Raw genomic sequence first — 17,130 nt, 5'->3', positions numbered from 1 at the left:
CTGGCTTATATTAGAAATAAAAGTTTACTTTATTAACACAAATTACTGCTACGTTTTATGTTGAGATAAGCCTCAAACTGTACAATATGTCGGAGAGAGAACATATCTTGGCACTGACGGGCCTTGATACAGTTCTCTCTCCGACATATTGTACAGTTTGAGGCTTACCTCCATGACATATTCGCAATGCCCGTAAATGAGTCATTTCTTGAAGTTCTTCATAGAAAGCATTACAATAACATTATACATTTGCCATTTAAGCATATGGATGGATATGTATAAACATTCAACAAAAACACCATTACCTTACATTGAAATATAATTCTGGACTTTTATTGAACTTTTATTGAACACCATGACAAGACATTGGTATTTATATTTCCTTTTGCCTTAAACAATAAACTTTGATAAAAATCACAATTCCATTTGAACATATACGTCATCTGAAGTATCAGAAACAATTGAGGCCATCTTGAAAACATTTAGAATTAGAATATCGCTTTTTCAATAACCAAAAGTGTTTAAAACATGATAAGGTACCGCTTTTAGTGTTATATAAATATTAAATCAAAAGATTTTTACTTAGTCCAAAACACATATGGTTAAAGAATTCACAGTTGTATGGATCCACTTTAATGTCCAGCTACTTCTTTCGTAATGAGTATTGATGGAAAGGCAGATAACGTTTTCAAAATTATTTCTCTATTGTATTTTGAGCTCTACGCTAAAGAAAAAACGGCTGTTTATTTCCCGAGTCGAAATTCAAAATTTCTTGATAATCCATCACCGTACATATTCATCTTGTAATAAAATGTAATGACATTGCATTGATCGCGAACATTTTATCCAAGAAATATACAGAACAAGGTTAAGTGAAATTATAAAGCCAGATTGCGAAAATTTAAAACAGTTGAATCAAATTAAAATTTTGCTCAGATAGGTCAGACTTTCCCCAGAGGTTTTCATAGAGCCCGGGAAGAAATGTCCAGAATCCTTCCTTTGAACTGTCACTGTAGAATAGGAAACTGGCCGCCTATTGGCTAGGGACGAACGTGGTTATCCTCGGATGAACAAACTTTAAAGGTGAAATTACGGGGAAATTAACAAATTGTTAACATGTCATACCATTTAGAGATTTTCTTAATACTGTAAAGGAGGAATTATTAGCGGTGTTGCAATAAAAGTTGAATTTTTTCGCTTTTTTTTAAATCTAAAAAATGTGTAAATTTCACGTATAAATACTTTCATTATAGAATGAATCTGTTTAATTGATTTTTCGTTGTCTGATTTATTGTTTCAGGTTCTGTTTGAACAAAATTATTCCAGAATGGACATTCACCTAAACATGCAAATTCAACAACAGCGTTTTCACCTTGAAAGATTTGTTTCATCCGTAAATAAAAAAAATGGAGCTGATTTTGTCTTAAGTGTTATTATTTTTGTGTTCTGCATATGAATTAAAAACAGACATTTATTCAATCTTAATTGCAAAAACCATTTTCATTTTTAATGAATGATCATTGTCAAGAACGAGAACAGATGTAACGCCACAGTAACTTACGTCGCTTCAGATTAGATGAATGTCGTAATGCTTTCATAGAATTCTTCCTGAACACTTAAACGATTCGGAAGATTTTACGGACGTGCAAAGAAAAACCAACACAGCTAGTGCCATATTTAGTGGTATAGTTATTATTATCAATATCTTTTGGGTTTATGCATAGACAAAAAATACATTCTTCATAGACGCTTCTTCATAGACGTTTCGCGTCTACAAAAAAGATTTGTTTTTCTCATATAAGTCTTATATATAGTGCGTATCTGGGCGAGAAAATACATGTATATGTATATAGGCGTAAGCAGAAACCTCATAACAAAAGATAACCTTATATGTACTTAGATACTAGTGTATATTTCATTACAGGCAGCCATTTCTATAAAGGATACCAATTAAACTTAAGTTGAATGAACTGGTTGGTCTAGAATAGGTCAGAGAAAATATCTTTACCTGTAAAAGTATTGTATATTTTAATTACCAGCCTACCACAGCAAAATGAACCCTAATTATTGTCTTTTATTGTTCTCAATCCTACAAATCATTCATATTTATCACTAAATTGGAGTGGGTTTTGGGTTTTACTACTTGAACATCATATTAACAGCAAGAGTCATGTAAGGACGTGCCAGATTATGTTGATGGAGGCAAGCCGAAGTACCCGGAGAAAACCACCGACCAGCGGCCAGTACCTAGTACACTAGATTGGAACTGTTGGATATTTAACTATCCAACGGTAATACTGTTGGATACCCATCCAACTGACCATCATTGGATAGTGACGTTATACTTCTGTTGTAAACAATGGATGACGCCACAGGATATGAAAAAAAGATATATCAGGAATAGCAGGTACGTACATGTAACTGGTCTAAACTAGGTCAACTGATACCAGTTAACATATCTCAATCAGTCAAGATATATCACCAATTTAGTTCCGCATATATGACACAGACTTCGAGGGAAAAAACATAATCTAATAATGGAACAAAATTATGCTCAAACAATTTAAAATGATAAAATAACTGGAAAGACGCACGTAATAATTTGCTTTTGGTTAGATATTTCAAAAAGGTATTACCGCCAAAACGATATTTATATTATAAATTCTGTGTTCTGATTGGTCACTATTGAGTGAAAATATCAAAAGTGATATTTTCACTTGGATGGAAAAGATCGCATACATCCTTTCACCACAAAACCATATATTTAAAAAAAAGATAATCAATGTTTTCAACGTTTTGGATTTATTCTATTCATTCTATTCTAAATGTTGTCCAGGTAGTCTCAATTCATAATATGTTTATTTTCAAAGGTGATTTTATCCGTTGCAGCGTTGAACTGGGTTCCATGTACGACATTTTACGATATTACGATATTATATATAAGATCATAATCTTGTCAATACTCTAAAGTAAACATAAAGGTGATGTTCAAGCTAATATTAAAAATTCTCATAGAAACTGTCCACAGCCCAATTGTCTTGAAACATTGCATATCGAAAGTAATACTAGTTGTCCCTTTAAAATGACACTACTTTTTCCTTTTATGATTTTAAAAAGGCCCAAAAAGGCCTAAATTCTACGTATTCGTTTTCATTAAAACTACCTACACAAACATGCCAAAATAAGTAAGCCTTTGTTAAATATTTTACTTTTTGCATTCTTAAATAGTAAATTGTATACTTTATATTTGAAATTCTTTTAGATATTTAACGGAATATTTGGACTCAAATTATGATTTTTACAAAAAATTCACACTTTTGGGAAAAACTGAAAACGAAACAGTGCTTCAGAGGTTACGAGGTATGCTGATGAACATGGTATCACTTTCAAAAAGAGCGGCTGCCATGGCAACAAAATGGAGGCCTCTGATTGATTGAAATCAAGACATGTTTGGATTTAAATTCAAATGTGTTATGAGGTATGACGAATAAGTTAGTAACAGTTTTTCATTCTGTGTGGTTATTGTAGCGAAAATTCCCCTGATAGGTCAAAATTCAAATTGTAGCCTTTGTGTCTCTGAAATTATTTTTAGATTAAAGGCCCAATACCTTTTTGAAGCGAAATTTAAAGGTTTCCTAAAACATAAATAACATAAGAAAGTACATATCGGTGGCCTAAGATAAGCCCCTTTCACATATTCAAGGATGAGGCACCAGATCATTACGGATTGAAAAATGTGTTCATCCGGGAACATCCGGAGTCCCAGTGACAGTCCGTGTAGTTCCGGCGAAATTTTTCTCCTGGACAAGCGTTACCATGCCAGACGGCCCCGGATGTCACCTGATGCATACACGGCACTAACACGGTGATGGCGGATTGTCAAGGATTGTCCCGGATTTATGGTCCGTGTTGATCCGGCGCCACATCCTTGAATGTGTGAAAGGGGCTAAAGTAATAACACCAAACATATGCAAGATTTCCTGAATAATATATAACTGTGGAGATGCAGTTCGCTGTTTTGCCGTCTGGCACAGTGATATTTAACTACCGTGTTGTATTTAGGACGACGGAAAACATAAGACGAAGTGTTATGAAAATTGACATTTCATAAATTTCAAAAATTCTTTTTCAAAGAATGTTGTATTAACGGTAAGTTAATAACTTTTGCGAAACTGCAAAATTATCGATTTCGTTTTACATTCCCAATTTAAAAAATTATAAGCCGTTTCGGAAAGGTAGTGGGCCTTTAAACATATTTTAAATAAAATGTAACTCCGTTTCCCTCTTTAATCCTTTTAAATTTAATTTTATTTAAAATACTTTTTATTTATTTACAGAAGAGGGATGGGTGATCTTAATTTGAATTTTGAGTTTGAGTTTCTGATGAAATACATTTCATTCCAATAAATATTTGATTTCTGATATTAAAATAGAAACGATTTGTAACACCCAAAAACATATTTAGCTTTTTTGAACTGTTAGGGAAAATGCAAGAATAAAATTCACTCTTTTTAGTATATATGTACGTGTACAAAAAATATATATCCCTACATTGTAACTGTTGGTTTTTTTTTGGTGTCTATGATCAATTTTGAATTTACAGTTATTAGGCAAAGATTTTTTAGAAAATTCTCCTGGCTACATTTCAGTCTATTAAATGCTATTTTCCAGGTTTTCATTTCTTTTCTTCAAAATGTATCTGTTTCAAGAATATAACTAGAGAATGTTTCTAAAATGGTGTAAAAGTGTGAACAATATCGATAACATGCCAAATATTTTGAGCAAACCTAATATCCCCAATTTTACCCTGCCAAAAAATTGAAATAATTTGCTTGAAAAATCAATTTGTAGTAAATATCATTATAAATGGGGCATAAAATGAAAAATAATGAAGTATTTTTTATTAACAAAAGTAACTAAAAAATATATGTTCAAAAAGTGATCACAAGGGGTCCCCTTGCCACATATCCATAGTATTGTTAGAAAACATAATTTTAGACCCTTTATGCCTTTAAAAATACTAAATAAATAATAAGCACAAATACAGTAGTTATTTACTATTACCTTTAAACAGCAAAATTTGAAAAAAATCGGAGCGTGGATGGATTTTGCAACCCAACCTAACATATAAACATTGAGAAACACATAACAATTGATTTAAATTTCTACCAAAAACTGATTTATCGAATTTATCTTTCATTTCACTTCAAATATTATTTCTGTTTTTTTATTTCGGGTTTTTTTTTTTCAAAACAAAAACATTTTATTAATGATGATATATTGTTGGATTTATGTTATTAGTATTTTAATTTATCTTTAGACATTACTGATACTCTGTCATACTTAATTAAAAGATTTGCATATTTTGTAACACACTCTATAAAACTGTTTGAGTCACCAAATTGCCATGAAGATATTTAATCCGAAAATAGACAATAGAAAATAGCATTAACTAAATACATCCCATTAACCTGATATCTGCCTTACAAACAATAATACTAATATAACGTCTTTTATTATGCTATCAATCATTACAGATCCGCCTATTAGATAACCATGCCTCATGGAGAAATATAACGGGTTTTTTTTATTCATGGGATTCGGATTTTTCAGTTACTATTGATCAGTCGATTTGTGTGGCTAATTTGCTCCAACATATCAAGATGAGAAAAAAAAAAAACGTGTTAGTAGTTAACCCTAGCCGACAGTAGGTTTGTGGTTTACGTGATATTTTACAATGTTCGACTGCATAACTCGAATTCAATAAAAGTGTAGTGTTTCAGCTGTGGATCGTAAAAACGTCAACAAACAAACAAACTTTTTTTAAACATAATTGCTCGCTTCGATGTTATAAAACAATCGCTTTTGGTTATCTTAAAGTTCACAAAAAGAGGTACATTAGGATTCCTCATGAAATTTTCTTCATTTCGTTTGCTAGATCGTCTTAACTATTACAGTTTGACTCGTTCTTACTTTTGTTCCAACGAGCCCATTTATGTTATTTTACTCGTAGTCAGTGAGTTTTAGACAAATTTCGGAATCTGTCTTGTAAATGTGTACGTCATTACAAAGTTTGTTTGAGAAATTCCACTTTTTTCTGCCTGCGCATGCGAACTCGACATGTTTACATTTAGTACCTCTGTTTATGCTCTGTAGCAAGTAGTCGGACAACCCCCTCTTATACGAGGGGTTTTCTGTTGCTTTTGAAATAAAAAAAGTTTTTCACTAGCGGTTATTTTCATAAGGATATATACTCTATTATTCAGCAAAATTTGGTACTTTATGACGTTAATTTTACCCCTAAAAACATAATGGTGCTTTAATATCAATAGACATCCGATATCTTGATGTACGGACACCATAAGTGACGAGGACATTAGACTTTCGGAGGATGTCTCGAAAATCCAATTGTATAATACATAAAGCATATCATATTTCAATTTATTCCATGTGTATCCAAACAATTTTACCCTCAAACAATCATTGCTACAACGGTATTCACAATTTATAAAATGTGTCAATGTTAACGCTAGAAAACGTGCTTAGTGCGATTTATATACCTATGGCATACTATGCTTAGATTCACGCACATTATTTCACGAAGTTTCGAATACTTTCCGCCATATACGGATGATGCTATCTGTAACTGAATATTTGATTGACTATGCTTATCACATAAAGTTATGCTCTGCAAAAAGATCAAACTCCCATTTTTGAAAATATTAGATATAAATGTCAAATTTTTAGCGTCATTCTGAGTGCATAGAAGACCTCTTCTGACGAATTTCAATGTCTATTATTATGTTGTATATAGCTAAACATAAATGTTCCTAATGTTCCTTATGAATAATGCACAATTTTTAGATAAAGCTTATATTCAAATACATAAAAAACCAAACACATGTGCGTCTTAAAATCCAAATCAGTGATATTAAATCTGGCTGACAGCGGATGAACATTTATAACTTGTTATGACTTAAAAACACGCATCTGTACACATGAAATACATATAAAGGTAAGTACATCCATACATGAGTAGAAAACTGTCCTCGTGTGCCTTGGGGACAGGTGTGTACTAACTGCGCAGTGATTTTTGTGAAATGTAAATGTTATATGGTCACGAAAACAAAAAACAAAACAAAAACAAAAAAAAAAATTGTTTACAGATACACTTTAAATTGTATCAAATTGTGTGACAAATTGAATTTTAACATCCCTTCACTAATTAGTCTGTGTAGTGTATATTTTTGAAGATATTTCTGAATAATTTAATTCATATGTTACAATTATTTCTATTGGTTAGATCTTTGAGTTTAATTTTCCCATAGACCAAAAGAATTGAAAATTATGACGTCATACATACAGAACTGAATTATTTGGAAGGTATCAGCACGCCACAAATCATTTTTTCTATTGCTTAAGGACACAAATCACGAAAATGTATGCCTGATTAGTACTGATTGAGATGTTTAACTTAAATTATAAGCATAATGATCAATATTTGTTGGTTTATCAGAAAAAATTATTATTTTTCGTAGATGCGAAACTTCAATGAAGAAGCGTCTATGAAGAATGTATGTTTTTTTTGTCTACATGTATGACTTCATTAATCCAAAAGATATTGATAAGAATGCTTAGCTATACCACTATAAAAATGTCCTAGCTGTGTTGGTGTTTTCTGTACACGTCCTAAAAATCTTCCGAAGTTTAAGAATTCTATGAAATCATTACGACATATCATCCAATATTATGCGACATTAGTAACTTTGGCGTTGCATCTGTTCTCGTTCTTGACAATGATCATTCATTAAAACTGAAAAAAAAATTGCAATTAAGATAGGATAAATGTCTGTTTTGAAATCATATCCAGAACACAAAAAAAAAAAAAAAAAAAAAAAAAAAAAAAAACATAAGACCACATCAGGACGATCTTTTTTTATTTACGGATGAAACAAATCTTTCAGGGTGAAAACGTTGTTGTTGAATTTGCATGTTAAGGTGAATTTGCCTTCTGGAATAATTTTGTCATAACGGAACCTAAAACAGACAAAATTAGACAACGGCGATAACATGAATGCAACAAATGTTGATATTACTGAAGATTTATTTATTTCAATGGTGAAGATCTTATCTGTGTATCTATAATGAATGTATCCACACGTAAAATTTACACTTGTTTTTGTGAAGAATTTGAAAAAGCGAAATAATTCAACATTTATGCCCACACCGCTAATAATTCTTCTTTTACAGTATTAAGTACAATCTCTGAACGTTATGACATGTTAACAATTTGTTAAAAAATACATAATTTACCCTTTAATGTGGTTAGTTTGTTCATCCGAGGATAATTACTTTTGTACCTAGTCTGAATGCCAGTTTCTCATACTACAGTAACAGTTCAAAGGCATGAGTCCGGACATTTCTTCATGGGCTCTATGGAAAACTCTGGGAAAAGTCTGACCTACAAGACAAAACATATGAAGTTACTGTATAGCCGGTTATATACGCGGGTCAAAATTTTCCAGATTAGATCTAAAAACAGGAATATTAATTTTGATTTTCAACTACATTTTTCTTAATTTTCACAGTTTTTACTTTGATAATTCAACTTTTCTTCTGTAGATTTCTCGGAAAAAGTTTTCGAGAATATAACAATGTCATTACATTGTATTACAATATGTGCGGTGAGGTATTCGGCTCGGGAATAAACATCCGTCTTTTCTGTAGCGTAGAGCTCAAAATACAATAGAGAGATAATTTTGAAAGTGTTATCTCCCTTTCCATTTATAATTATTACGAAAAAGTTAACCAAACATTAATATGGAACCAACATTCATATATATTGTCATACCTTTAACCGAATGTGGTTCAGGGACGAAATAAAAATCTTTTAATTTAATATATATATATATCACCAAAAAGTCACCTTATCATGTTCTCAAAGCTTCTGGTTATTTAAAAGCGATATCCTAATTCCAAACATTTTCAAGATGGCCTCAACTGTGTCCAGATGATGTACTTATATAAGGTTTTTTAAGTTAATGTGAAGAAAATATTACAAACATTAGTGTGACATATTGTTTTCGTTATTATTTCATTTTTGCATTATAATATAGTATAGTTCCCATGTTGGTTTTAGAAAACGGCACACATTTCAGCTCAAAATAATGGTTTTATTTTCAAGACTGATAGTTAACTTTTTGCGTGAACATTACAGCTAAATATCTCATAATTGTGCAGGCCGTTAATTTTATTTCCTAACCTGCAATTTGGAAGAATTATATGACTACAAATAGAAATACATTGTACTTGCGAATTTTTCAAGATATATTTTAGTTGTGTCAAAGTTATGGTCAAATCAGTGAAGTACCATCTTGGATTAGCAAATCAAAATCAAAGTTTTCTTTTATTTCCATATGAGATCATCGATTTCCAAAATGTTATAGGTGGAACATATTGGATACGTGGAAATATGACTTTAGGGGAGAAAATATGACTTTAATATGATAGTATTACATGCATGTACTTTTTATTCAAAGATGTACAAAAATATAACTTACCGGCCGTCATTGCAGCGTTGAAGGGCGTTCCATGTACGACATTTTGTAACGTACCTGACACCACAGCTAGAATTACCATCAAAATTATAACCTTCAGCATCTTTTTCTACTTATGTTAGGCTGAAATATAAAGTAACCAATTATCTCCCTCTCCACTCACCAGAATACTGATAGTCTATAATTATTAGCCAACAGCGCGAATTCATTAAACCAACAACACTATTCTCTTTACATAATTAGGCCTATTATATGTTCCTTAGAATTACATTTGTTTTAGCGATCATTACAAAATCACTAAAATATCATCCCCTCGAAAATAATTATCTATCCAGTATTGCACGGTGTGAATTACAGTGTCATACATGTACAATAGACTCTTTCATATGAAGCTATGAATGATAGGGATATTCTGCCGTAGGGATACAAAATGGGAGTTGCAAAAATCAAGGCTTGCCAAGGTTAGAATATCCCTATCCTTCATATCTACATATGAAAGAGAATTTTTCTCTCATACCTCGACGTTGTATTGCAGTTTTACTACTATGATTATCCGCCATTTCGAAATCAATTCGAAACAAAACCGCGACAGCCAGTCATTTCGCCATATACTGCTGTATGACGTGTTTTGGTTTCAATGCAAATCTCATTGTTCGTATCTTTTAAATTAAATCTAGTCTAGTTTCTAAAATAAATCATGAAATTGTACCAATAACATAGTTGTGACGTCATGAGGCTGTTTTGCATGAGTAGCCATGCAATACAGCCTCGGGCGACATAAGTGTGCTGCTCGAGAAAAGCCAGTATTACACATGTAGATATGAGAGAGAAAAATATATTGTACATCTAGATTTATAGAAAAGGATTTCGTAGTAAATTGAACGGTGGGAACGATGTGATGCAAGTTTCGTACTGACACCAACTTAAAAAAAATAATTATGCGACAGCTACTTTCATTATAAAAAATTGAAAATGACGATTTTCCGTCAATGAGATGTTCAATCTATTATCAACACTCCATTTCAGAAGCTATTGTCATAATTTAGACATGATGATCTTGAAATATTTTAGCAACTTTCATTATCTAAAGAAAAAATAAACGATTTTCAGTCAATAATATGCTAAATATACAAAAAAAAAACTCCATTTCAGAAGCAAATGTTTGCTAGGATAAGATTACTTGGTATAATGAAATGACCATACGTACCGTTTTCCCGTCACTCTTGACATCTGTAACACAGTTTCCTACATTTATACCTTCATCTAAAATAATTAAAACAATTTATTGTGAAATGATGATCGATCGTTAAATAAATTAAGCTAATTTGATACTGCCGTTGATATGTGCAACGTTCCTGATAATTATCAAAAAAAATGCAATATGTTTTTCAATGATGATATATTGTTGAGTAGGCTTAATGCGCTTAGAAAATATTTTTAGTGACGAATTTCTCAAAGTGGGAGGTAATCTACTAAAACAATCGATCATTGAATACGGTCGTTTATTTTGGTTTGTCTCAACAGAAAGAATATGTTTATGTATAATAGAATTGAGGTTTACAGGAAAGATTAATTAATTACAATGTCAATGTTATAGTGATTTATCGCATAATTCGGCTGATAATTTGACCGTTCTTTTTCGGCATAATTACGAAATTAATCTTATAGTGATTTATTGTAGAATTCGGCTTATATAATATAGCGTTTTGTTTTTGACATAAGTCCGATAAAAATCTTATAGTACTTTGTTGCAGGTTATAATATAGCGTTCTGTTATTGGCCTAATTACGATATAAATATTAAAATGATATATTGTAGAATTCGGATTTTAAATTGTAAAGTTATTGCTGGCGTTCTGTCACTCTCACTATTAAGTCCATTAAGATAATATTTAAAATATTTAACAGAGCACACAGTATTGTTAAAGACTTGTCGGGATAATAATAGATCTGTTATACAAAATTAAACTAGCAAACTAACCCCTTTCAGACATTTAGATGCATAACAAACAGAAATGTCCATGTATATGAATAATAATGGATCCATATTTATCACTAAAATCCATATTTAAGAAAAAAAAATGATGAAATGTGATCTAATAATTAGACAATGTTACCAGACGACCGATAATTTTTTTTTATTTTAAAACGACCATACATGATGATTCTGGTTTGATAAGACTACAGTAAGCATACGTCATATAATACATTTTTTATGGTCATATAATACACGCAGTAGGTTCGTACAAATGCACAAACGTGACAAATTTATAGATTACGCCAACATCAGAGTAGTCGATATACAGCGAATCAATAATCATATTTTTCAGTATCTTTTAAGTTATATAACAGAGAAATATGTGTATGACATTTTGCGTACATCCGATATTCTTGAAGTGGTAGTTGACTCGATGTCTGACCATCCACTTCTAACTATTTTCGGTTGTATCAGTTTAACGTCATATTAACAGCCATAGTCCTTTAAAAGACGTGACAAATTGGGTTAGCAGAGGAAAGCCGGAGTATCTAGAGAAAAAATCACCGATGAGTGGCCAGAAGTCGCAACCCACAGATGGAGCGTTTGTGGTAATTTGTCGGGACCCCTTAACCACTCGCACAACGCGACAATTGCAATTAAAATTATAGCCTTGTTTTTTACCAGCTACCGTATTGTGTTCCAAAAAATAGAATATGCGGTCCATTTAAAAATATTTGTGGCTTGTATCCCCGCGGTTTCCCAGCATTTTATATAACCAATCAATGGAATGAAGCCGTCAATAAATATCTGAAAATCATATCTAAACATACAGAACAACTTATTTTAGGTTCATATCCCTTTAAACACAATAATAACATAGGGAAATTTATACCGAAGGCCTAAGATGAGATAAGAACGTCATAAAACTCCAATATACCAAGTGTCATCTTTGTTAAAAGTGAAGATTCATTTCGCTGTTTTACCATCGGGCGCAAGGATATTCAATGAACGCATGGTGAAAAATTTCATTTATTTTGATTAAATTGTTCACAGGGAGGGTGATGATAGGTATAGTATTAACAGTAATCTGATAAATTTTGCGACTCTACAAAATTATCAATTTTGTTTTCCATTCCTATTTTTAAAATAAGAAGCCGTTTCGGTAAGGTAGTGGGCCTTCAATGATGCCTTTATTGTTTTGTGTAATGCTCCTATTAAAGGAAAGCAGATTCGGAAAAACCCAACACAAAATGATTGATTTAAGTCATAAAAATGTGCTTAATTTTTAATGTCTAACTTACGATCTGTCAGAGATACATTATAATTTTAAAAGTGATTTACCACACAGAGAAAGGTTTTAATGTATACATTTTCTCCTCCGATACAGTTACAATTATAAACTCCTAAACAGTACGTAATATATATATACAACTGTATAATTTTTTGGTTTGTTTAGTTTTACGTCCTATTAACAGCCAGGGTCATGTAAGGACGTGCCAGGTTTGTTGGTGGAGGAAAGCCGGAGTACCCGGAGAAAAACCACCGGCCAGCGGTCAGTACCTGGCAACTGCCCCACATGGGATTCGAACCCGCATCCCAGAGGTGGAGGGCTTGTGGTAATATGTCGGGACATCTTAACCACTCGGCCACCGCGGCCCCAATATAGAAAATAACCAACTTAATAATTTTACATAGACCACAGTGTTAAACTTTGTTAAAGTTTTGTACTGTATTATCAAAACAACGGAATATTAGTTAGCTATTGTGTTCTATGGTTAAAGTCTAGGTTTTTCATACAACACTAAATAGGAAAAAAAAGTTTGGTCCTTCTGCTCCAACCAGGGTAGCTGTATAGAAATCTGGCGCATTTAGCAATAAAATATCCTCAAATTGTAATATTTGTATCCGTTCATTATCAAAATCGATATTTTGAACCTAAATCTCAATATGAATTTCCAAATTCATATCATGGTTATCTAAGGATAACATTTATACTTTTGAAATGCATAATTAGCCAGCCAATCAGCGGCCGAGTTAAAATTCTATCCTGGGCTCAACCTTGTATACACAGGGACCATTTCGAAGGTCTTTTCTTTATTAAGTTGGTTGTTCCCTATAACATAAAACATTTATTATCATTTATTTCCGTACGATGGCATTGTATGTCATTAAGATATGTATTTAAAAGAAGAGTTACTTGTAGACTGTGTGACATCGATTTCACTACCCAAGGGTATTCAGTACGATACCCTCCCTGTTATAATAAGAATACTGTGCTGAAGTTTGATCTACAATGAAATGATCATAACAGTCGAAAGTCAACATGACTTCAAATATTTTGTTTGCATTTAACCTTGGAAATGTACCACGGGTTTATGTATTTACTTTTTTTTACTTTTAAAGCAAATGAAACTACCTCGGATCATGGTCACTAGAGACTTTGTTTCTATATTCTCGAGTTCCATACATATGTTATATGTTGCATAATGGAGTTTTTACAACTAATTTGCACATATAATTGACATACACATGATATACATACAGGATGCTACATAACTCATAAAAGGGAGAATGGACATTATGTATGTCATCATAGTTCCTAGTTATGTACGTTTTATTATAACGTCTAACGGCGGTTGAATTTAAACGTAAGGTGAAGAGGTGAAAATATCAATAACTGAGCTGTAAGATATTTCCCCAATTTCTTTTTTATTTTACTTTTGGATTGCACACCTTCAAACATAAATAATAATTATAAAAATGAAATCATTTTTGTAATAATTTATTGACGGATGTTACCCCATTTCCATGATATTTTTCAACAATCGCTTAAGTCCTGCTGGATGTTCTTTTCCACGGAGTCAATCATTTTTGACACCTGTAACAAACAAAGTCGAACAGAACGATAGAATATTATTAAACAATGGGAAAATCCTGTTGAGATAAAGCATATAAATAATAAATTGTTACACTATCAAAAATAATAGAATACAAAAATTCAGTAATTAAAATGTCCATTCACCTAAATGAGACCACTATCGTGTTTTCAGTTAATATTGAACAATTCCTAATCTGAACTTGATAAATAATCGCATCTGCCTCCAATTTCTCGAAAATAATGCAGACGTAGGACAAACCTTATGTTTATTTTCCTTATGTAACTTATATGAAATATTTTGACTTTAGTCAGTTTTCGGGAAATCGGTCACTGCTTTTTTATCTTAATATTTATATAATTGATATTTTTACATAGTGTTTAATTCAAAACCAGTATAACTATTTTTCCTTTTTCCTTCTATTTTCATTTTCATTGTAATCTTTATGTTCGCGGAAACGCATTTTTGTGTTTTCATAACTAAGAACTGTTTAGCGATTATTGAATTCCGCTTTTCAGTCTGCTTAGCCTCTATCACAGGTTTACGACGTATAAAAAATTACGATAAATATAAAAGAAAAATATACCTTTTTTCTTTTTTTGCACGCGCGTCGTAAACCTGTGCCTCCTCTTTACATTTGAAACTTTTTCGTGGCTATTTATTATCGGGATTTCTCTCTGGTTTCGAAGTACGCAAAATTAAATCGTACGCAGAAATAAATTGGATGACGTCTTTATTATTTAGGCGTATTTTTGAATTACCTTTTGATGTGTGTTGACTGTCCAACCGTCGTCTGTAGAATCACTGCTTATCCCGCACCGTGATTACTAAATCCACAGTAACACTTCAATGGCATCATGTTTGGCATAGTCCTAGGGGCGTTGAAACCTCCGCTTATCATTTGATCTAATTAAAAACAGTTAGATTGATAACTTATTACAGAAAAAGAGAAAAGCGAAAACTAGAGCTATGAATTATGTTGCATATAGTTGAACCCTGTTAAATTGAACTCATTTATTTCGATGACCGTATTTACTTCTAAATATATATTTTGACCTGTCAGTTTGACTTAACATGATATCGTTCATAATAAATCAAGTATTATTACACTGCATATTATCTAAACTTATTGAGAAATCTTAGTGCGATCTGGACACTTTATCAACTCAAAGATGGTGATAATGTTGTATTCTGTTTTCTTTTTTCTTTTTTTTTATTTTCAAAGGTTTTGATAAAAAATGATATAACTCACCGATGCCTCCGGTCGCCATTGCAGCATTGAATGGGTTAGCCTGGGCGATCGTTTGTATCGTGGCTGATACTATAGCCAGGGTAACCATCAGAACTACAAATTTCAGCATCATTTTCCTCTGTACGTTACTGAGATATCTGGGGAAACATGAAAGTGAATGTTACACAGGCAATATTTCTTCATTTGGGTTTCATGTGAACTTTTTGAACATGAAAATGTTTGACATGAGATTCATGTGAAAAAAAATCACATGAAATGGCTCATTTTTGTCCCGGTTCGTAGAAAAATTAAAATGAAAAAAAATGTTGCTTAATATAGAATTAATTAAAATAATCAAAATAATTCAAAAACAGAAATTTGACCAATAAAATTCTTTAAGTTAAGGAATTTCCTTAACTTCAGAAATAATAGTAAAAAACAAGACCCTGATCAGGTACAATAATTGTTCGATATGTTACTAGTAATACACAGCTTTAAACACAAATAACCACATGATATCCAGCGATTTTTTCCATGTAATAGTTTTGCATATGTCACTCGTGGAATATCCGGTATAACCTAAAGCGATTTTCATTGGTTGGAAATTCATTCAGAAAAGTCATGACAGAAACAATAAAATGACGTCAACAAAATGATGTGACGTAAGGACAAAAAGACCGACTCTGTTGGATTTTAGCAAAACATTTTGACGTGCGATTCTTCGAAATGTAGGTTGTTTTAGTTGTGTGATAAAATGAATCTTAAATGAGTATTTTTTTCATATAATTTTTGTTTTGAAAATTTGTCTCGACGTTTCAATTAAACGAAAACTTCTTAGACTCGTTTTTCATATGAAATGAACGCTTATTAAAGATTCTATATATATTGACTTTATTTACATCAATAAATTATAATTGGTGTTAAAGAGTTGCGGATTTCAGTGAAAACGTGAAATGACATGTACGGTAACAACATTTTATCATATCAAACCTACCTTCATGGAATCACTGGTGATGCCTGTGACACAAGTTAGGGAGAAAACTGGTATTTATACCTTTATAGATTATAATTAAAGCCAACTATTTATTCCATTGGTGATTAATCGTTAATTAGACCTCTAAAATTAAGTAGTTGTTTTGTTCATATCTATCATCGTTTAATTTTACTCTATTGGGCTTCTAAATTGATACGCAATGAAAATAACCTTTGAAATTAAGCAGTTGATTTTTTTTAGATCTGTCAAAACTGTATTTGTGTTTTATATGTCTATCTTGCGTTTCACAATGTTACGCAATAAAATTAGACCTTAGAAATTTAGCAGATAGATTTGCTCAGATCTGTCAAAATATTCTTTGTTATTTTTTTTTATTTGTAATTATTGCACTTCCATATAGATGCGCAAGGAAATAAGATCGTTTAAAATCATTAAGCAATTGATTGTTTTTATTCCTATCTGTCAAATCGTATTAGTTTTTTTTTTATTTTTGCA

General features: G+C 31.7%; 1 long non-coding RNA gene across 1 annotated transcript; it reads right to left on the bottom strand.

Moving 5' to 3' along the window:
* Positions 1-14,300: 14,300 nt before the first annotated feature.
* Positions 14,301-15,935, bottom strand: LOC138334856 (uncharacterized). Its single transcript, XR_011210196.1, has 3 exons — positions 15,663-15,935; positions 15,172-15,316; positions 14,301-14,412 (listed from the first exon to the last, which is right to left on the bottom strand). It is a non-coding gene; the product is annotated as an uncharacterized lncRNA (long non-coding RNA).
* Positions 15,936-17,130: the final 1,195 nt, after the last annotated feature.

The sequence above is a fragment of the Argopecten irradians genome, chromosome 11, assembly GCF_041381155.1.
Source record: "Argopecten irradians isolate NY chromosome 11, Ai_NY, whole genome shotgun sequence".
Taxonomy (NCBI): domain Eukaryota; kingdom Metazoa; phylum Mollusca; class Bivalvia; order Pectinida; family Pectinidae; genus Argopecten; species Argopecten irradians.
Note: the sequence above shows the minus strand (reverse complement) of the source record. Positions and strands in the feature narration are given on the sequence as shown.